Source organism: Hipposideros armiger, unplaced genomic scaffold (assembly GCF_001890085.2).
Source record: "Hipposideros armiger isolate ML-2016 unplaced genomic scaffold, ASM189008v1 scaffold_79, whole genome shotgun sequence".
Classification (NCBI taxonomy): domain Eukaryota; kingdom Metazoa; phylum Chordata; class Mammalia; order Chiroptera; family Hipposideridae; genus Hipposideros; species Hipposideros armiger.
In genome coordinates, this window is record NW_017731429.1 from 1,058,458 (window position 1) to 1,081,157 (window position 22,700).

The window sequence follows — 22,700 nt, forward strand, 5'->3', positions numbered from 1 at the left end:
ATTTTAAGGACATTGAAGGATGGAAGAAGCAAGATTGACTTGTATAATCATTCCACCATGTTAACCCAACATAGAAATTTGGCAGAAAACTGATGGTATCATAATCTATTTATCAGTCTGCTAACTCCTCTGGAAAATACAATGCCCAACCCAGTAATTTTACACTTTTATCAGAAAGTCCTCCTTCCTAATCCTAAATCTGTATCTTGTGTCTATAGAATGTCATTTCATGGAGGCTAAGAGAAGAATTTGAGGGAAGAAATTACTTCAGATTAGAAATGTTATTGTTTCTATTTAATGTTTAACTTATGTTTTGAACATTTTTAATAATCACATATATATTGTATAACACTAAGGTTTCTATTTTTAACCCAAGATTAAAACATTTATAACATATACTAGGGACTTTATAATTTTTTTTTTTTGCTCTTGGGGATAAAATTCCTCACATAACATATAAGGCTATTGCTTGATTTTTATATATTAAGCTTTTCATATACATTTTCAGAAACTCATTAACTGCAAAAATAGAACTGCTTCCAAAATGATGTAATGGGAAGAAAAATAATTTTTAATGTACCCATTAGGTCCTTGGGCTAGAGAAAAAAAATCTAGATGTTTTATTAGCTTTCTAGCCAGCTGAACCAATTTTGTTCCCCTACCATTACGTTTTTACTTGATAAAGGATCCTAGTACAGTTAGTTCTTTCTTAGCAGTTATGGATGTTATAAGATTATCATATAGTCTGCCTATGAATATTTTGGACTTAAGTTTGTTTGTCCTGTAATTTTTAAACTGTGGGCTCCTTCCACCCCACCGTTTTGGTACAATCGCTTGTGGTGAGTCGGTGGCAGGACACCACCCTGGCTTTGAGGCTTCTGGCAGAACATTATTCTTGCGGTTGCTACTAAGTTATTGCTGAGGAATCATGTCCAAGACCTAGCCTTGGCTTGGGTTTTTCCTATGCATTAAATATTGTTAGTGGTTTTAGTCCCTGCATTGTTCTTATTCGAATAAAATGAAAACTCTTGTGAAACAGGATTTCCGGAGGCGGTGGGAAAAGATCTAGGTCCAATAAAGCCCAGGTTGTTTTGCATAGATTAAATTTACTTCTGTTTTACTCAGCCATTCTCTAGAGAGGCAAGAGAAATTCTGCCTCAAAATGCTTTCTTATCTGGTAGCAACATTAATGATAAAAACAGTAACAATAATAATTAGCATTGACTGTATACCAGGTAAAGTATTAATTTAAGAACTTAACATGCATCCAATGTAATTTATCAACCCGCATCTATAAACTAGGTACTTCACATACATTACTCAGTCTTTAAAGCAACTTTTTGAGAGAGGTATTTAAAGCTCAGGAAATTGAGGCACTGACAAGTTAAGAAGCATGTCCAAGATGATACAGGTGGTAAATCATAGAATTGGGGTGTAAATCCAGACTCTCAAGCCTTTTCACATAATGCAATTGAATCGCTTTTCATACATAAGCACTTTGTCACTTATTATCTTTTTCCACTTTGACAAGACCCTCCATGGGAAGAATACTAGGTACTATTATCTCCATGTTAAAGGTAAGGAAAATGACACATACGAGGTTAAATGGCTTGCCCAACTTCACACCTTAATGGTAGAGTTGGCCTGGAGTCCCCACTTGCTGGTCAGTACTACAATACCTTGTCTGCTATCCACTCCTCTATGACCAGGTAAGGTTGCATTAAGAGAACATACTTAGTTTAAATTCTTCCACTCAAAGGATACCCTAAGAAGGTTATCATCCTTGAATTCTTAGTTCCCACATACTCATTGATCGTTTAATTGTGGTGAGGAAAAGGAGTTGCTCAGTATCGAAGAACCCGGAAAGCCTTAGTTTAAGCCAGCAAACATTGATCTTCAAAGATAGACAAAGTCCTCAACAGTTTTACATTCCAAACCACACTTCCCAATAAAAATGATCCTTCACAGCAAGTTCCAAAGTAAGCTCCAGGCCTGGATCCCAGGCCACGAGGTCTATGGGAGGGTTTCATTCACAACCCACCGGAAATTTGGCAAGTTGTTTAGACAACCCGTCTCCATCAAGCTGCCTTTGATGGCAAAGCCAGATGGGCTTCTCTGGGTACCAGCTGACCTTCTCCTGCTCACCTTTGCAGGGTTCTTTTCTTCTTTTAGCTTTCCCTCCAGGTCACCAGTTCCCTGCTCAAATGTTTCCCCTTGCCAAGTAGATACACCGACTGGACTGATCAGATAAATATGCTAATGATTTATCTTGGCAGATTAATGCCATGTCACTTCAGGTCTCTACAAAATTTCCTCCAACTACTTGACAGCCCTATCCTCTTACAATTAGAATCTTAAAAGCTAGATGCAGGTTGAGTCCAGATTCTAATTTCAAACCTCCATTGGCTCACACTGGGGATATGTTCTGTCTTCCGTCTCCAGCTGGCCCACTATTGTGCCCTTTCCTCTGGAACAAAGACTTCCCCATATTCATCTCCACATTCCTCACACTTACACTGGTGGAATTTATAGCTGGCTAACTCAGCCTTGCCCCAAAGACCAAGCAAAAGGGAATTGGGTTCAGGGCCTGCCTGATAGGAGGAAATAGCAAAAGCTCTAGGTTTTTTTTTAACTTTTTGACCATGTTTTCCCGTCTTTTGCCTCCCTTCTCCATTTGAAAGACTTGCCTTCTGGAAGTCTCTGCGTAACTTTTTCAACACCCAGCACTTGACCACTCCCTGGTTAAGGTTCAGCAAAAAAGGCTTAAATGCGCTTTCAGCAGCAGGCAGCCAGCCTCAGCCCATGCTGTAGACTTTCCTAAAGGCTCTCAGGGGTCCGTAGGTCCCAGTCAGATGGCAGCTGACATCAGCGTGCCTTGTGCCTCTTGCTCAGTGGCCCCAGGTTCAGCAATGGTAACAAATCTGAGTCTGCATTAGATACCACTTGCACCAAGGTGGTGACTCCCTGGGACCCTGCCCAAGCCAGCTGGTGTGCCACTCAGGGCTCTTTCAGCGGCTGTGCCTTATAGGTGGCTGGCCTTGGGCCCATGCTGCAGACTTTCCTGATACCTCTCAGGGGTTCACAGGCCCCAGGACTGTGGTGGCTGGCTTCAGCATGCCTTGGAACTCTTGCTGGGTGGCTCCAGCTTGGTGCTAATGGCAGCTGGCCTTGGTTCACAGCATAGCCCTTCCCACATGCCTCCAGGCTCAGCACAGGCAGCTACCTAATGCAGGTCGCTTTGTAGCTCCTACCAGGTGGCCCCCAGCCAGGCACAAGCTATACCTGACCTAGGCCTGCACCAGAGCCCCTCCCAAGAGGCCCCAGAACCAACATACCTGGTAGTTGGCTTCAGACCACAACAGAGCACCAACCAATTTGTTCCACAAAAGACACACACAAAGGGTGGTTTCAGCAGGCACCAGAACCCCACTGGGGTGAATCCCTCTCGATTGGGTCAGACTCCACAAAGCAGTTCATTCACTGTGGTCATGGCCAGTCCTCATAGCCAGCCAGCCTGAGGGTCAACCCCACTCACAGATATGCCAACAGCAATCAAGGCTCAAGTACAACAAGAAGGCACACACAACCCACACAAGGGACACTTTTGGAGCACCTGGCTCAGGTGATCAGGGAGACTTGTGTCACTGGGCTCCACAGGACCCTTACTACATAAGGCCACTCTGCCAAGACTGGGAGACATAGCAGGTCTATATAATACATAGAAACAAATACAGAGAGACAGCCAAAATGAGGAGGCGAAGAAACATGTTCCAAATGAAAGAACAGGAGAAAACTTCAGAAAAAGAACTAAATGAAATGGAGGCAAGCAATCTTTGAGATACAGAGTTCAAAACACTGGTTATAAGGATGCTCAATAAACTTAGGGGAAAAATAGATGAAATCAGTGAGAACTTCAACAAAGAGATAGCAAACATAAAAAACAAACTTAGAAACCATATAAAAGAACCAGTCAGAAATGAAGAATAAAATAACTGAAATGAAGACTACACTTGAAGTAATCAACAGCAGATTATATCATAAAGCAGAGGATCAAGTCAGTGATTTGGAAGAGAAGGTAGCAGAAAACACCCAATTGAAACAGCAAAAAGAAAAAAGAATTTTAAAAAATGAGAACGGTTTAAGGGACTACAGGAACAACATCAAGTGTACCAACATTTACTTCATAGAGGTACCCAGAAGGAAAAGAGAGAGAGCAAGAGATTGAGAACCTATCTGAAGAAGTAAGACTGAAAATGTCCCTAACCTGGTGAAGGAAATAGACATACAAGTCCAGGAAATGCAGAATCCCAAAAACGATGAACCTAAAAAGGCCCACACCAAGACACATAATAATTAAAATGCCACAGGTTAAAGACAAAGAGAGAATCTTAGAAACAGCGAGGGAAAAGCAGTTAGTTACCTACAAGGGAGTTCCCATAAGACTGCCAGCTGATTTCTCAACAGAAATTTTTTAAGCCAGAAGAGACTGGCACAAAATATTCTAAGTGATAGAAAACAAAGATCTATAGCCAAGGTAAGTCTACCAGGTAAGGCTATCATTTAGAATCAAAAGAGAGATAAAGAGTTTCCAGACCAAAAAAAAAAAAAGCTACAGGACTTCATCACCACCAAACCAGTATTATTACAATAAATATTAAAAGGACTTCCTCTCCCACCGCCACAGTGCATCCTGTGAGGCCCTGCCATTTTCATACCTACTCTATTAGGTGCTGCCCTCTGTGATCCTGTCCAAGTCTCTGAAAAAGTTGGTGGAGGAGAGCCGGGAGAAGAACCAGACATAAGTGACCATGGCATCTCCAATGTGCTGGATGTCAATGGCCTGTTCTCCTTATCCCACTTCACACAACTGGTCCTCAGCCACAACTAGCTAACAACTGTGCCACTAAACATAGCAGAATTGAAGAATTTGGAAGTGCTCAATTTTTCTCATAACCAGATTGAGAAGCTGCCCCAACAGATCAGCACACTTAAAAAACTCAAGCATCTGAACCTCAGCATGAATAGACTAACCACTTTGCCTTGAGGATTTGGCTCCCTCTCAGCTCTTGAGGTCCCTTGATTTGACTTACAATAACTTGAATGAAAATTCTCTTCCCAGAAATTTCTTCCACCTGACCACCCTATGTGCACTCCACCTAAGTGACAACGATTTTGAAATCCTGCCACCAGATATTGGGAAGCTCACAAAGTTGCAGATACTCAGCCTTAGGGATAATGACCTGATCTTGCTGTTTAAGGAAATCAGAAAGCTTACTCACCTCAAGGAGCTCAACATTCAGGGGAATCACTTGTCGTTCTGCTCGCAGAACAAGGAAACTTGGATCTGACTAGACAGAAGAAGGTATGCAAAGCAGAGAACAATCCCTGGGTCACCCCAATTTTGACCAGTTCCAGCTTGGCGTGTTCCATGTTTTTGAATATACCCATCCTGAGACATACAAGTATCTCTACTGCAGATACATGCAGGCAAACCCAGAATCGCTGAAGAATAATAATGACAAATTGGAAAAGATCAGCCAGAAACCCCTTACAGCCAAGAACAAATAAGGGGCTGGTGTGAACTGGACTTCTAGTTGTTTCTCTCATTATTATTTCTGTTCTCTCTTGCTCTGTCCCACAAACAATTACAATTGACTCTGAACAACATGGGTTTGAACTCAGCAAGTCTACTTATATGTGGATTTTTTTCAATAAGTACTGTAAATGCATATTCTCTTCCTTATGATTTTCTTAATAAGATTTTCTTTTCTCTAGCTTTATTATAAGAATACAGCATATAATACATATAACATACAAAATATGTGTTAATAGGCTGTTTATGTTGCAGTAAGGCTTCTGGTTAAGAGTAGACTATTAGTAGTTAAGTTTTGGGGGAGTCAAATATTATATGTGGATTTGCAACTGAGTGGAGGGTTGCCACCCCTAACCCTCACATTGTTAAAGGGTCAACTGTACAATGTGTGTCTCTGTGTGTGTGTGTTCCTTTTTACTTTTTCTTTATAGTGCTTACCACCTTAACTTTTAATTTCTTTTGGTAGGTAGTAGATTTTTATAAGTTCTAAAACCATTTCCATTTGTTTCCTTAAAAATTACCAAAGGCAGAAAACAAAGCTCTAATTCAACTGCAAATTCCATAGTCGGCACAGGTTTCAGTTCCTTGAACATATGTTCACAAAGCTGCTTATTATCAAAAGAATAATTAAAATCATGTAATCATTTAAATGTCACAGTTAACACTGTTCACTCTTCTGTTTCTTCATATAACTCATTGTTTTGCCCTACTAAAATTTTTCCTGGGCTGGTCGAGTGGCGCATTGGTTAGGAGTTGGCTTGGGAGGCCAGCTCTGAGCAGCAGGGCCCCAGTTCGGATCCCACATGAGGGCCAGTGACGCTGCGCCCTCTACAGCTAAGATAGTGAACAACAGTTTGACCTGGAGCTGGGCTGCCGTGAGTCACCAGCGATGGCATAGGCTGCAGTGGGACTGGCCAGCAGTGGGAGTGAGTTTTCACGAGCTGCCATGAGCCGCTGTGAGTGGTTGTCCAATGGACAGCGAGTGACTGCCTCACCTGGGAAGAGTGCAATGATAATACCATCATGGGCCAGTAAAACAACGTCCTCCACAACTAGACTGAAGAACAAAAGGACAGCAACTTGTCTGTTCCCCTTCCCTGATTACCCAGTGCTATTCTCCTCTCCTAATTCCCCAATAAAATCTTTAAAAAAAAAAATTTCCTTCATCACTGAGATATTATGTTAACTTTAATTGCAAATGACTTAAACAAAATCTTGAATTTGTATTACACTTTGCTTCTTGAATTAAAAACAATCTGATCTTGGGGTACACATGCGCGCGCGCGCGCGCACACACACACACACACACACACACACACACACAGGACTTCCTTAAGAAGAAGAAAGGGCACAAGGTCATAAATATAAATAATAAAATGTCAATAACTACATATCTGTCAATAATCACTTTAAATGTAAATGGATTAAATGCTCCAATGAAAAGACATAAGGTAGCTGACTATACAAGAAAACAAGACCCATACATATTCTATCTACAAGAGACCCATTTCAGATCAAAAACACACAGAGACTGAAAGTAAAGGGATTGAAAAAGGCAGTTCGTGCAAATGGAAATGAAAAAAACAAAGCTGGTACAGAAATACTTACATAAGACAAAATAGACTTTAAAACAAAGGTTATAACAAGAGGAAAAGGAGGACATTTCATAATGAGAAAGGGATCACTCCAACATGAGGATATAACCCTTGTAAACATTTATGTATTCAACATAAGAGCACCTAAATATATAAAGCAAATATTGATGGACATAAAGGGAGAGATCAACAGTAATTATAGTAATTGTAGGGGACTTTAGCATCCCATTGACATCAATGAATACATCATCCAGAGACAGAACATCAATTAGAAAACAGTGGCCTAAAATGACACATTAGACCAGATGGATTTAATTGATATTTTTAGAGCATTTCATCCCAAAGCAGCAGAATATACATTCTTTTCAAGCACACATGGAACATTTTCCAGGACAGACCACATGTTAGGTCACAAAATAAGTCTCAATAAATTTAAGAAGATGGAAATCATATCAAGCATCTTCTCCAATCACAATGGTATGAAACTAGAAATCAATTACAAAAAGAAAACTAAACAACGCACAAACACATGGAGGCTAAATAACATGCTAAACAATGAATGGGTTAACAACAAGATCAAGGAAGAAATAAAAAATACTTTGAGATAAATGAAAATGAAAACACAATGACCCAAAATCTATTGGACACAGGCAAAGCAGTTCTAAGAGGGAAATCCATAGCAATACAGGTCTGCCTCAAGAAACAAGAAAAGTTTCAAATAAACAATCTAACACTACATCTAAAGGAATTAAAAAAGGAACAATAAGCAACACTCAAAGGGAGTAGAAGGAAGGAAATAATAAAGCTCAGGGTAGAAATAAGTGAAATAGTGTCTAAAAAAATCCAAAAGATCAATAAAACCAAGAGCTAGATCTTTGAAAAGAGAAACACAATTGATAAACCTTCAACCGGCCTCATCAAGCAAAAGAAAGGACCCAAATAAATAAAAACAGAAATTAAAGAGAAGTGACAACTGACACAACAGAAATACAATAGATTATAAGAAAAAACTGTGAACAACTATATGCCAACAAATTGGAAAATCTGGAAGAAATGGATAAATTTGTAGAAACATACAATCTTCCAAGACTGAGTCAAGAAGAAACAGAAAATGTGAACAGACCAGTAACTACTAACCAAATTGAACCAGTAATCAAAACATTCCCAAAAAACAAAAGTCCTGGGCTGGATGGATTCACAGGTGAATTTCACCAAACTTTCAAAGACGAAATAACAGCTATCCTTTTCAAACGATTTAAAAAAATTCAAGAAGAGGAAAGGCTTGCAAGTTCATTTTACAAGGCCAGCATTACCCTGATTCCAAAACCAGATAAAAATGTTACAAAAAAAAATTATAGTCCAATATCTCTGATGAACATTATGCAAAAAATCCTCAACAAAGTATTAGCAAACCAAATTCAGTAATATATTAAAAAGATCACATATCACACTTAAGTGAAATTTATTCCTGGGATGCAAGGTTGGCTCCATATCCACAAACCAATTAATATATACACCACATAAATGAAATTAAGGATAAAAATCATATGATCATATCAATAGATGCAGAAAAATTGTTTGACACAAAAGCCACCATCCATTTGTTATAAAAACTCTTAGAAAAGTAGAAATAGAGCAACAATGCCTCAGCATAATAAAGGCTATATATGACAAACCCACAGCTAACATTATATCAATGGGAAAAAGCTAAAAGCATTTTCCTTAAGATCAGGAACAAGACAAAGATGTCCACTTTCACCACTTTTATTCAACTTAGTATTGGAAGTCCTAGCCACAGCAGTCAGATAAGAAAAAGAAATAAAAGGCATCCAAACTGGAAAGAAAGAAGTAAATCCATCATTACTTGCAGATGACATGATACTATATAGAGAGAACCTTAAAGATACTACCAAAAACAAAACAAAACAAAAAAAAACCCTATTAGAACCGATAAATGAATTCAGTAAAGTAGCAGGACAAAAAATTAAAATTCAGAAATCAGTTGCAGTTTTATACAACAATAACAAAATATCAGAAAGAGAAATTAAGAAAACAATCCCATTTACAATTGCATAGAAAAAAAATACCTAGGAATAAATTTAACTAAGGAGATAAAAGACCTTTACTCAGAAAAGTATAAGACTCTGAAGAAAGAAATTGAAGAAGATACAAATAAATGGAAGCATATACCATGTTCATGGAGAGGAAGAATTAACACAGTTAAAATGTCCAGGGCCACCTGAGTGGTTCAGTTGGTTAAGAGCGCGAGCTTTGAGCAACAGGGTCACCAGTTCAATTCCCACATAGGCCAGTGAACTGCGCTCGAGCTGAGCTGCCAACAGGCTGCAGGATGGCTCAGCTGGTGAGAGTACCTGCTCCTAACAACAAAGTTTCCGGTTCGACTCCTGCATGGGATGGAGGGCTACGCCCACCCGCAACTAAGATTGAACATGGCACCTTGAGCTGAGCAGCCGCGAGCTGCCGATGGGCGGCCGGATGGCCACTGGACTTGGAGCTGAGCTAGCTGCGCCCTCCACAACTAAGATTGAAGGACAACAACTTGGTTGTTCTCCTTCCCCAATTCCCCAACACTGTTCCCCTTCACCAATTCCCCAATAAAATCTTTTAAAAAAAAAGTCCATACTACCCAAATAAATCTATAGATTCAACACTATCCCTATCAAAATACCAATGACATTTTTTACAGAATAGAACAAATAGTCCTAAAATATATATGGAACCACAAAAGACCTTGCATAGCCACAGCAATCTTGAGAAATAAGAACAAAGTTTAGGGTATCATGTTACCAGAAAACAAACTTTACTTCAAGGCTATAGTATTTAAAACAGCATGGTACTAGCATAAAACTGACACACAGATCAATGGAACAGAATAGAGAGTCCAGAAATAAACCCATGCCTATATGGTCACTTACTGTATGACAAAGGAGGCAAGAATATACAACGGGGTAAAGATGGTATCTCCAATAAATGGTGTTGGGAAAACTGGGAAGATACGTGGAAAGAAAAGAAAGAAAGAGAGAAAGAAAAAGAAAGAAAGAAACTAAACCACTTTCTTACACCATATACAAGAATAAACTTATAACGGATTAAAGACTTAAATGTAAGAGCCGAAACCATAAAACTTCTAGGAAAAAACATGGGCGGTAAACTTTTTGACATTGACATTGCTCTTTTTTTTTTTTTTTTTAGATTTTTTTTTTATTGGGGAATTGGGGGAAGGGGAACAGACAAGTTGCTGTCCTTTTGCTCCTCAGTCTAGTTGTGGAGGACGCTGCCCCACCGGCCCAAGCCGGCACCATCACTGCGCTCTTCCCGGGCGAGGCAGATCAGCTGCCGGCCTCTGGACAGCCGCCCACCGCGGCTGCTGGCCGCTCACGCTGGCTGCCAGCCACACACGGCAGCCCATGGCAACCCACTGCAGCAGGGGCTGCAGCCCACGCCGTCACCAGTGACTCAAGGCAGCCCAGCTCCAAGCTGAGCTGCCACCCAGCATCTCAGCTGTAGAGGGCAGTGTCACTGGCCCTCACAAGTGGGATCCGAACCGGGCCGTCTGGCATCCCAAGCCAGCTCCCAACCATCGCGCCACTCGGCCGGCCCTAACATTGCTTTTAATATTTTTTTCTGATATATATCCTTGGGCAAGAGAAACAAAAGAAAAAATAAACAAATGGAACTATATTAAATTAAAAAGTTTTTGCACAGCAAAGGAAACTATCAGAAAAATGAAACCTACCAAATGAGAGAAGATACTCACCAATGACACATCGAATAAGAAGTTCGTGTCCAAAATTCATAAAGAACTCATACAACTTACCACCAAAAAAAACCAAACATCCCAATTAAATAATGGGCAGAGGACTTGAACAGATATTTTTCCAAAGAGGACATACAGATAGCCAATAGACATGTGAAAAGATGCTCAAAGTCACTAATCACCAGAGAAATGAAAATTAAAACCACAATAAGATATCACCTCACACCTGTCAGAATGGCCGTCATCAATAAATCAACAAACAACAAGTAGTTGTGATGATGCAGAGAAAAGAGAACCCTCGTATTGGTATTGTAAATTGGTATAGCCACTATGGAAAACATTATGGAAGTTCCTCAAAAAATTAAAAATAGAACTACTTTATAACTCAGCTATTCCACTTCTTGGTATTTATCCAAAGAGATCCAAAACACTAATTTGAAACGATATACTTGTATGTACCCCTATATTCATTGCACCGTTATTTACAATAGCCAAGATACAGAAGCAACCTAAGTGTCCATCAACAGATGACTGAATAAAGAAGATGTGGTACATACATACAATGGAGTATTAGTTGGCTATAAGAAAGAATGAAATCTTACCACCATTTGTGGTAACATGGATGGACCTAGAAAGTACTACGTTAAGTTAAATAAGTCAGACAGAGAAAGACCAATACTATATGATTTCACTTATGTGTGGAATCTAAAAACCAAAATAAATGAACAAACAAAACAGAAACAGACTCATAGATACAGAAAACAAAGTGATGGTTGTCAGATGGGAGGGGGTTTGCGGGGCTTGGTGAAAAGTTGAAGGGATTAAGAAGCACAAATCAGCAGTTACAAAATAGTCATGGGGATGTAGAGTATAGCATAGAGGATATTGTCAATAATATTCTAATAACTATGTCTGGTGCCAAGTGGGTACTAGACTTATCAAGGGATCACTTCATAAATAAATGTCTAACCACTATGCTGTACACCTGAAACAAATATAATATTGAAGGTTATTTGTAATTGAAAAAATAAATAAAATAATATTAATAGAAAAAAGATTTTAAGGATTAAATGAAGTTTATGAATCAGTCTTTCCCTGCTTCAAGCTACTCCTCACCAGTCCATTAGGTGTTTTCGAAAGATATGTTGACAAAAGAAGATCCAACCTAGAAAAAGCCTTAAGAGTTTATTTGAGCCAAACTGACAACATTGCTGGGGAGCAAAATCTCAATGGATTGAGAAAATGCTCTGCAGAATAGCAGTTTTGCAGCTTATTTTATACATTAGAATCAAAGGAAAGTCGTACAGGAGGTTATGAGAAATTCATCGGTGATAGATTAGGGAGGTGAAAGGAAGCAAAGTGGGGAAATCTCTGGGATTGGATAAAAAGCAAAATGGAGAGACACATACTTCTTTTACATTGGTGGGTACGGGATAGTTAACATGCGTGGACAGACAGAGATCTCTATCTTCGGGGAACAAGATAACAATATGGTCTCGTGGTCTGGCCAATGGTTGTGCCTTCAAGGAGTCTGGAAAAGAAAATTACTCTGACATTTCAGAGGTATGTTATCTTAGATGTACACAGACAAAAGACAATTTCAAAGGGAAAGATTGACCTTTGTCAAGGAAGCTACAGGCTTAGGACATGACTACCCACCATGACCCACTTTAGTTAGAAATTTTTACATTCTGACCACCCTGTGTGGTTACTTTGGTCTATGGGTTTGTAAGGCCCATCATGTGGGCCTCCCCCTGAGCTTATCAGGTTTAGCAATGTGACCCCTTTTTCGTCCACAGATACATTCATTCTTTTAGGCCACTAGGGTGTCATTAGGTAAATCACTGCCTATAAAATGAGCCGTTAAATTGGGTAACTTTCTATTCCATTGCACTAAGGGTAGTGTAGATGCCCGTAAGAGTTTACATGACTTCTAGGAGTTCCAGAAAGCAACATAAACAAAGAGAGGAACTCATCAAGTTAGTGTCCCCTCAGCTGTTTCCTGTTTTACGCAAAGCAGATACTTGGACTTGTTACTCAGTCAACAAACATTCTTTGTGCCCTTGCTCAGGGCCAAGTATGACTTAGGTGATGAGGGTACACCAGCTAAACACAAACTAAGAAAAGTCCCTGCCTTCAAAGAGTCACAGAGCCTGAGGAGGGATTGAAGCCTCAATCTCCATTTCTATTTCTGGTGACTTGACCTGTCCTGATACTACTGGAGGCTGGAAAAGTATTGCCCCCCTTCTCATTTAATCCCTCACCCCCTTTGGCAGTGAGGTAGAAATGAGAGACCAGGTGCAAATTCTCCTTCCCTCCTAGTACTGGTCATTTCTTAACCTCTAGTCATCTCAGTTACCTTGTCCGTGAAATTGTAGCTAATATTTAATGTCTAATTTACAGGATTGTTGAGATGATTAAGAACCATATAGATAAAGTGCCTAGTGCACAGCGGTTGTTTGATAAACAATGGTACCTATTTTAATAAGAAATGGAATGAGACACAACAGTTGTCCATTAAGCAGTAGCTATTAATATGGTAGCTCTTTGTCTTCGATCCCAAACACAGGGCTTGATGTGTCAAGGTGAGGGTTAATGGAGCGGGAGGATTACTTTCCCTGGCTCCTTTCTCATTCTGGATCATGCCAACCCTATTTGTGCAAGCCTTTCTGTTCTGTCCTAAGCAGCTCAGGGTGTGTCTGCTCCTTGGGCTGGCCAGATTCTACCTGTGGAAGCTTCCTGTGCAGCCAGAGGTCAAGCAGTTGGCACAGCCAAGCCAGCCAGCTGCTGTGAAGTGATACTTCTGAAGGAAATCCTGGATCGGTCCTGGAAGGGACTTGCAAACTGCAGCCTGGATTAACCCAGGCTGCTCCTCAGTGTGCCTCAGCTGCTCGTCCACTCTCTGCTGGGCAGCTGGGCAAGAAACTCCAAGACTGCCACTCCTCACTGCCCAGAATGGCCACAGGGAACACTGGGAATTCCTGATCAGTACATGCTCTCTTTCCCAGAAAAGGGATTAAGCATGCCCTGACAGAGTTCACTCTTCCATCGTTCTGTCTTGGGGAGGGAAAAGGAACCTACGCAGTCCATTCCCTGACCTCTGGAAAAATCCTTGTGAACTGCTCCATTCTGTCATCAACATGGGGTCTGATCAAACCATCCTCTGCCATCAAATATGTCTATGTGCTTGAAAAGTGAGGACAATGATGCCAACCGCAGAGGGCTGTTATAAGAAATAAATGAGAGATGACACGTGAAAGCACTTACCCAATTGCCTAGCAGGTGGTAAGTATACAATACACGATCGTTTTCCCTTTTTCTTAATAATATTGTAAGGTGGTATTGCATAGTGTGAGGAAAACAAGCCCGTAAGTCTCTATCAGGACTCTCTCATTATAGGTGACCAAAACCTAACTCAACTTAGATTTGGAAAATTAAAAAAAAAAATTATTGACTCATGGAGCTAATAATAGGCATGGTTAGATCTAGAGGCTCAGAGGCACTGTTCAGGACTTTCTTTCTCTTTCTTAGCTGTCTCTGCTTGGCTCTGATTCTTTTTTGCTGTTGACTTAATTCTCTCCTGCCACAGACAGTTTCTTTCCATGTGGGAAGGAAGACAGCCAGACATGGGAATCATGATCCAAAGGAAGAGGCACACACTCTCTCCCAGTGTCCAAGAATTCAATCTCATGGCAGGACTTTGGCCCTTTGTGGGTCACGTGCTCATCCCTTAGACCAGGAGTCAACAAACTATGACCCACAGGCCAAATCCAGCCTGCCTCTTGCTTTCGGACAGTATGCAACCTAAGAATGATTTTGTCATTTTTAAACGGTTAAGAAAAAAAAAAAAAGGACAATATTTTGTAACAACTTGAAAATTATATGAAATTCAAATTTCAGTGCCCATAAATTTCAGTTTTATTGGACACACCACACCCATTCATTTATGTATTATTTATGTCTGTTTTCTGCTACAACAGTAGAATTGAGTAGTGGTAACAGGGAAGGTATTGCCCACAAAGCCTAAAATATTGCTAGTTGCTCTTTACAGAAAAATTTTGCTAAACCTACCCTAAACCAATCATGGTAAACAAGAAAAAAGATAGGATACTGTGATTGACCATATCTGATTCCTACGCCCACCCCTGTAACAAGAAAACAGGTAAGGTAAGAAGAATAATAGTTTATACTCGCTGAGTACTTACAGTGTCAGATACTGCTGTAAGCACCTCATTTTATTAGCTGATTTCATCTTTATAATCCCCATTTGATAGACAAACAGACTAAGGCACAGAAAGTTTAAAGAATCTATCCTGTACACCTGAAACTAATAAAAATAAAACTCTATCTAAAGTGACATAGCTAATAAGTGGTAGAACTGAGATTTGAATCAGGCCGCCTGGCTTTCAAGTTCACTCTCTGATTGTGACAGGGTCTGTTCTAGCAAAATAATGGGGGCAGGGGCAGGGGTAGAAGGGAAAGAGGGATGCTGGGGAAAATAAACAACAGATATCCATAATAGTGCTAGATCAATAAGAGTTTGAAAATCTTTTAATTAACTTCTTAGCACCTTCATTTTTTCATGTGGTGTGAAATAGGTATCTGCCCTCTGGGGTCATAGTAATGATATTGGCTAACACTCAGTGAGCAGGAACTCTGGGCTAATACTAAGTACGTTATGTACGTTGTCTCACTAAAGAAACCAAAGGTTACATAAATTGCCTAGAGTTGCATGAAGTTGTGTCAGGGCCTTGATCAGAAGCCAGGTCTGTCCACTACACAGCACTGCCTCCCATCCAAGCAGATGACGAGAGATAAGATATCAAATGGACTTAGCAGAAAGCCTGACAGACACATCATAGGCACCCATTAGGTTTCTTCCTCTTTCCTGATTTTTCCCATTCACATTATAGAGATACGTTTGAGCACGGAATACGTATGTATCCTTGAAAAGTCCTAGTGCCTCTATCCTTTAAGTAAAAATTTAAAAAAAAAAAAGTCTCCCTTTAATCAGCCTTGCTGTCAAAAAGGCAGAGCAAAAATAGTAAAGGTTCAGAGAAGGGCAGTGAAAATAATTTGCGGCATGCATGGCAGAAGAGCATGCCATGAAAAGAGGAATTCCAAACCCTGGGATCATTTCATTTGGAAAAGAAAGCTCCCAGAGGCACAATGTTTACAGTATAATAAGCTGACGACAGGTATAGGAAAGGCTAATCAGGACCTGGTATTCAATGTTCCCCCCAAATACAAGAACCAGACTGTTTAACGCATTGTATAATAGCCGTGTCACCTTCCACTTTGGAACACTATCAAAGTGAGCTTTACCCTCCCTTCCTACTGACTATGTGCCAAACCACACCTCCAGTCCCCATCAGTACACAAGACACTGCACTCTACACGTACTGTTCAGGATCTAGTGATTTCTAGCTGGAAGATGCACTGGGGCCATGCAGTCCAGCCTCTTATGTTACACATGAAATGAAGCCCAGTATGGTGAAATGATTTGTCCAAACTTGCATGGTGAGCTGATGGAATATCTAGATTTCACTTGGCCTTGGGGTCAGAGGAACTGGATTGAGGTCTTGGCTAGACCTCAATGAGCTTTCTGAGACTCAGTATCCCCATTTTTAACCTAGTTGGAGAATTAAATAATGAGCGGGGCCTAATTCTCAGTTCAGTGCTTTGTCCTGTAAGTCATTCTGCTCCTTGGAACAACCTGGTGTAGGAAAAGAGTGAATGCTCGATGGTTGAAAACAAATTGGAATATGCAGCACCACCCTCGACCCCCACCCCATCTTCCCCTCACCAACAATATAGCACAAACTTTGAAAGAAACCAACTTGAAAATGGTGAACCGTGGACTCAGAGACCTTTCCCAGAGTGGAACCCTATGGTCAGATATTGGCCAGGGCGATCCTTGAGCAGCTTGGTTGCCATCCAAGTCTGTTTTCAGTGGGGAATAAAGTTCATGTTTTGGAGGCGGTATCCTTGACTTTTTTATCCTGTTATTCAAATATTTCCTAATAATCTTCGGCATTTCTACACTCAAGAGACCTTGAAGGAAAAGGATGCAGGACTCAGTCTTTTTTCCTTCCTTTTGCTAATGAATAGATGTTTTCTTTCTGAATTCACTGGCCCTATCACCCCATTTTTTTCTTTCACACTCAAATAACCCTATTAGAAACAGGTCAAAGATCAAATGGGAAGCTGTAAGTTACCAAGTTTGGGTTTGGATTTAATGTTATGAGTGCCTTTTCAACATGAAAAATCTAAGTAGAGAGGAGCTAAAATTTTAGCAAATACATACATAATACATAAATTTGCTGGAATAAGTGTGGGTGTTTCTGGTGCCACCTATTGGTCATACTGTAAGATTGAACCATATGCAGTATTGTTGGTCATGAAAGGATATAAAATGGAATTTATGTTGTAGCAGTCACAGTTATGTATTTCAGCAGGCTGGCTGAAATGTTGAAATACGGTGACAGCTGCTTGAACATTATCTTTACTCGCAGCTACTGAAACTGTAGGACTGTTTTGCTACGTGATTTTTGCCTTGGTTTGCTCATCAATGAAATGTGTAGAAAGGAATACATAAATGAGGAATATGTAATCTCTGGGAATTCTGAGATGAATGAACTAATACTCAGATCCAAATGATTTTTGTGTCTTAGGATTCAGAACTGCTGTTGGTGCCCTGTCCGGATCCCTTTTACCAACTACTGCACCCAGGCAGCCTCTCTGAGCTGTTGGGAGAGTTGGCAAAGACAACTCACAGCTACTCACTTCCCTGGAGAATTGCCCGTGGCTAGGAGGAAGACCAGGAGGCTACGTGCACATGCATATAGGCACATGGCTTCCACAGCCAACAACTGCCCGTCCTGGGGGGTACAGCCTTTTGTATCCTAGCCCTCCTAACCTTAAGGCGAGACTAACCCTGTGGTACAATTTGAGCTTCCCACAGGATCAAGCTGAAGCCAGGCTCCCGCTGAAGTCAAAATCTTGTTTCGCCCCCTTTCCCTGTCCTACCTTGTTTCTCTCATTCTCGTTCTCCTTGAAAACACTCCATAAATCACTTAAACACAACTCATCTCAAGCACTGCTTCTAAGGAACCTAAGACAAGAATGAGCCCATGGAAAAACGGATCTTTATAATGAGGAAAAACGGCCCTTTGGGTCAGTGAATGTGGTTTTCCCCACATGCTTGGGAGGCAAACGCTGGACAAAGCAGCTCTTCTCCAGAGGCTGCCAAGCCCAGACTGAAGGTCAGCAGCAGTGACACTGCACTGTGGGACCAGAGACCTGGGTGATGATATAAAATAGATCCTTGAAATGGCACTATGCCTGAGTTTTCTGAGAAATGCACTTGGTTTCAAAATAGTACATCCGTGCTGGCCTTAGACCTAGTGCTCCCAGGGGCAATGAAAAATAACCTGGAATTGGAGGACTTGAGGCTTTACACATTTCTCCATCAGCTGGAGGAGCCAAGCCTTCGGCTTGTGCCAAAGGAGAACCCTGGGGAAAGGAAAAAACGCTGCCAGAGGACAATTCTGGAAATCTCAAGAATTGCTGGTTTGGGTTGTAGATGTTCCAGCTGCTTCTCCAGAAGGGGCAGTGCCAAGTACGAGGATGCGAGCTTTGGGTTGAGCCAGGCCTGGGTTTGCATTCTCCTCCAACTTACTCAGTTTTCTCAGCTACAAAATGGGGACCATAATATTTACCTCCCAAAGTTGTTGAGGGACAGTTAGAAGTAGTGTCAACTCAGTGCTGGTATATACTAGTCAGAGAATAAAGGGTACCTATTTTCCTGTACTAGAGCTGTAGCATCTACTGGTCAGTCTAGCCTCTCCCGTGAGTAAAGGTAATATTTTTGGCTTACTTATTCAACTTACTTTGAATCCAATGGAAAAAAAAAGGATGCTGTTTATTTTATGGCTCTATTGGGGACCCTCATAAAGATATTTTAATATTTTTTTATTAATCCTCAGATTACTCTGATCCTCACTTGGTGAAAACCAATGGGAGGGTCCCATATAACATAAGTCCATCCTGTATGGTTGAGCAGATTGTACAGTGTGCAAAGGCACCCCACTGTGGGCAAGCGAAGCTGAAACCCAGCCTTGCTTCTCTCACCAAGCCAAGAACCCCACAGACAATATCCACCCAGAGGGGATATTTTTACTAGTTCTTACAAAAAGTGGGCTGGAAGTAGCCCTGACATTGTGCATGCCCTTTGCTCAGGTTGAAGGTTCCTCTTGTGGGCAGAGGGGACCATGAGTGAGGACCTCCTGAAGAGAATACATGCCCTACCCTCACAAATAAAGCCTGACAAAGATATTTCAGGCCATAGTAATTAGCTGGCAGGTATATCCTCAAGGTGCCTGGCTCAGATGTTCCTATATCAGACTCTACCTTGATACCATTACTTGAGATACTACATGGAAAATGCAATTTCCTAAGCCATACACCTGACCTTCTAGATTTTAGACTCTCTAGAGGTTAAATTTGGGAATAGCTGTTGAAATGATATTAATCACTTCCTTACAGGCTTGTGACCATAAAGAAGGGTACGTATCTTGGTCAAGGATTGCTTTCATTCACAAAATCTACATGGGAGTCATGGTAGAGAGGTGAGCATTCCTTAGAGAGGCTCTTCCTCTTGGAAGAAGCCCAAAGATACAAACAGCCATAGGCTTCCTCTCCCTTGATAACCTCCCTCTACTCCACACCCCATTCCCCCAACACATACACAAAGTTATCTCTCATAGGGACCCTCCTTTCTTCTCCTGTTCTTGTTTCTGGTGGATGCTATATAGAAGAACATATCTTCCAGCAGGCAGGGGCAGCTGGGTGATAGTTATCTATCCATAAATTCTTCTTTGCTTTTTAGAATCACATTTAGTATTTTCTATTGCTCTTCCTAGAGCCCTGGGTTACCCAAGTCCTTCCAAGCAACCTAATTCTGTCCTTGGTGGCAATCCTAACATCAGGGACTGTCCACATGATGGGCTACTAAGTTAATGATGCCTTTAATATAGGCTAGGCCTTAGAAAATAGCAGTTAACACATAAGCACATCACTCTCAACATAAGGTTTGCCAATCAAAGAATCAAATTGAGCTATCCTACACTATGAGGTACACATCTAGCATTGTGTCAAGTTCACTTTGCTCAGATCCTAGGTAATTACTCCCAAGTGAGCATCAACAAAGAAGTCAATTAAAAGGTATTGTCTAAGACACATTCAACTCCTGTGCTAGAAGATAGAGCTATAGGTTAATTAAACGTGGTCTCGATCTTCAAGAAATTCACACTATAGTAAAAGAATGCCTAGGGAAGCACTCTGTGACAAACAAAAGTCTATACTACTTAAGGAATTATTATTAGTAAGGAGAGAGTCTTGCACTATAATTTAGGTGCTGAGAAGAGAATTAATCTATACTGACCACCATTAAATGTTCACAACAAGTCTACTGGCTTGATTACTGGGTCAGTTACAATGTCTTCAGGTACAAGAAATAGGAAACCCAACTAAAAGTGGCTTAAACAACAAGAAGAATGCATTATCTCACTTAACCACAAGTCCAGACATAAGGATTACTGGGGTTGATTGAGTAGCTCCATCATATCTGCAAAAGTCCAGTTTCTTTCCATCTTTCCACTCTTTCATTGTATTAAAGAGAGAGGGTGGGAGGGAGAGAGAGAGAGAGAAAGAGAGAGAATAACGAATTGGGCATGGAGGCTGACTGCAGGGTGAGCTGGCAAACTGGAGACCCGGGAAAACTGATATAGTTCCAATCTGAAGGCTGTCAGTCTTGACACCCAGAAAGAGCCAATAGTTCAATTCAAAACTGAAGGCAGGGAAAAAACCCAATGTCCTAGCTTGAAGGCAGTAAAGCAGGAGGAATTTCCCCATTTCAGGGGAAGATCAGCCTTTTTATTCTATTTAGGCTGACCCATATTAGGGAGAGCAGTCTGCTTTACTTGATCTATTGATTTAAATGTTAAACTCACGCAAAAAATACTCTCACAGAAACACCCAGAATAGTGTTTAATCAAAATATCTTGGCACCCTGTGGCACAGTCAAGCTGACACATAAAATTAACCACATATTTACTTTCAGCATTTGGCCTATACTCTTTTGACAGTAAGATGGCAGCACAATTCCAGTCATCACATCCTCACACAACATCCAAAAGCTGAAGTAAGAAGAGGAAGATATTAGGAAAAATGTCCCAAAAGATGGGCCCTTCAACCCTATGCCCCCCATTTCTTCTTCATCTCATTGGCTAGAATTATGTCATATGACCATTCCTAACCGGATCACATACAAGGCGAAAGATGTTACCCCATGCCCTAGACTAGGAAATAGCTCATCTTCCTCTGAATCACTTCATATTGATACATTGTTGTTAAAAAGTAAGGAAGGTGTGGATTGGAGGGGGAGGGATTATTGGCTAAACAACCAGCCAAGTCGGCCATAATTTCTATTGCCCCCATTTTAAAGATATAGACACTGAGGCTCAGAAAGATAAGAGTTGGTCAGTATCACACAGCTAGTACACTGTCAAGTTAGAATTTCCAATCAGATCTTTCTGGCTCTAATTTGCTTGCTCTATTTACAGGTCTATTTGTGGATAGACCCAATTCTACCCTGTACCGTCGCCTTGGGCAAGTGCCTTAGTCTCTCCAAATTTCCTTTTCTGCCACTGATAGACATATTGTAACAACAATCCTTATCTTTAGAGTATCAGATTAACTTAGTGTATGTAAAGCATTTTAGGTATTATTTGCTGCCCTACCATCATATAAAGGTACAACTCCAGAGGGCATTATTCACCTAGAATACAAGCTGAATTATGCCCCTGTAATTTGACCGTAGCATCATCCTTACTAAGAGCCACAGAAAACTTACCTTTAGAATGAGGAGGGGAGAAAACTTGGATTTAAGTTCAACAACGCAGGCAAGTTTTAAGTCAATGCCACAACAAACAGGTGAAGAAACACTAACAGAACTTTCCAAGCCCAGTGTAAGGACCTCCATATATATATCTCTTTAAGTCTCACAAAAGACCTAGGATGAAAAAGGAATTTTGTTATTGCTTTTGTTTTTCCTGTAAAGTTACTATGGTGGGGCTTAATTCTAACAAGGAAACAGAATTTCCTGATTTCCTTGCTGGAAGACATTGTCAGTCAGTCAACACCCTTTCCCAGGGACTCATTGTGTCGTGTTCTAAGTGCCAAGGCTTCAGCATGATGTAGTAAGGACTGATCTGTGATGCCCAAAGGCTTGGGTTCTAGCCTTGCTTCAAGTCTAGCCAGCAGTATCAAAGTGGACAGTCAATTAACATTTCCTTTTCTCTCTGTATCCATATTTGTCTGCAAATGAGGTGATGAGGTAGGCTCCTTGGTCTCTAAGAGTATCTTCCAGTTCTAACATTATCTGAGCCACATAACTCCTTCATGCTGGCCTCATAGGGAAGGTATACTCATAAGTCAGACTTAATTAGTAGAGATGCCTTGGTTCACCCATCAAGGGAGGCTTAAGACAGTCACAGAAGCAGAAATGAGAAAGTCACTCGATACAGCTTTTCTGAAATACAATGTTTGGACAAAGAGGAAGGAGAAATGGGATAGCTGAGTTAGAGGTGGGATTGGCCACTCTGAAGGGCAGGCAGGCAAGGCAGCTCTAGTCATTCTTAGCATGTGAATGTTTCAGTGTCGCAGAATTATT

General features: G+C 40.7%; 1 pseudogene; it reads left to right on the plus strand.

Annotated features, from left to right (window-relative positions):
* Window positions 1-1,568: 1,568 nt before the first annotated feature.
* Window positions 1,569-5,568, plus strand: LOC109383241 (ras suppressor protein 1 pseudogene; annotated as a pseudogene).
* Window positions 5,569-22,700: the final 17,132 nt, after the last annotated feature.